The sequence below is a fragment of the Camelina sativa genome, chromosome 6 (assembly GCF_000633955.1).
Source record: "Camelina sativa cultivar DH55 chromosome 6, Cs, whole genome shotgun sequence".
Lineage (NCBI taxonomy): Eukaryota > Viridiplantae > Streptophyta > Magnoliopsida > Brassicales > Brassicaceae > Camelina > Camelina sativa.
The window spans coordinates 18,926,286-18,927,745 of record NC_025690.1 but is presented as its reverse complement, the minus strand read 5'-3'; positions in this window follow the sequence as shown (position 1 = coordinate 18,927,745).

The window sequence follows — 1,460 nt, the reverse complement described above, 5'->3', positions numbered from 1 at the left end:
TCATACATACATATTATGTGCAGCGTCTTTGAGTTACTAAACATGGACAACTTCCAAGGAGACCTAACAGACGTCGTACGAGGAATTGGTTCAGGACACGTGTCATCTCCTGGGCCACCGGAAGGTCCAACTCCGAGCAGCATGTCTCGCCCGCCAACGTCAGATCTCCACGTAGAGTTCCCCACCGCCGCTGCTTCTGTCAGCTGTCTCACAAATCCCTTTGGCGACCCGTTCGTAAGCATGACGGATCCTCTCCTCCACCTCGCGGCCAACTTCGGTTTCTTATCCGGTGCCGGAGATAACGAGAGCAACAACAGTTTTGCAGTCTTGCCAAAGGGTTTTGAGGATGTCGACCAAATTACGAGTCAATGCAGTGCCTTCCCAAGAATCCGGATCTCGCAAAGCAATATTACCCAAGATGCATCCACTTGCAATTCACCGGCCATAGCCGTCTCCAACGCCCCAACTTCGCCGTGGGGGATGATCCGCGTTGATGCCACTAACAGTCCAAGAAACTGTTTACTAGTCGATAATAGTAACAACATGTCATCATCCTCACAGATTCAGATCTCCTCTTCCCCTCAGAATCTTGGCATAAAGAGAAGGTAAGTTGATTAAAATTCGATCTATATGATTTATTTATCATTTTCCCCTTCTTAATTAAACGAGATCATTTAATGTTACATGGTCGTGATAAATATATAATAACACCATGTGATTGACTATATTTGAATTTTTTCCTTTGGAGATTTTATATTAATGTTGTACGTATAACGAATGACAACCATTTTTTCTAAGTTTCATATTTGATTAGGCTACTCACCAAGGTTACATCCTTTGAAAAAAAACTATATGGGATATATGCTACAATTAGTGTGTCAAGAAAATTAATTGTAATGAAACGCAATTTGTTCATTAAAACCAATTCTCAACGTTTACATATTAATCTATTTTTATTTTCATGAAACATAAGACATATTGAAACTAGGGTTTCGTTTTTGTGCATGTATTTGCAACCCTTCATGTAAAATTTCCGAATCTTACATGTTGTATTTCTTCGTTTTTCAATTTTTAATTCTGTTTGCTTTTGTTTGTGTACGATCTTATTTTCTTGTGTTTTTTTCTTTGGGTGTAAATGTTAAATTTTTGCTATTTTTAAAAATATTCATTTTACTTTTAGATGATTTTGATTGAATAAAGATTTAGACTTCAAACTGAAAAAGAGTATGCGCAGGATACATATATGAAGTGTAAACATCGTAACCAAACAACGATCATTTACTACGTCCCATGCCCATCATATCTCAAACCGAACTCATCATGACCCACACTAACATAGATAACAAAATTAGCTTTAAAAGCGACGACGTAATACTTACATGGGTCTTCAAAATGGATGCAGGAAGAGCCAGACAAAGAAAGTGGTGTGCATACCAGCTCCAGCGGCGATGAACAGCCGG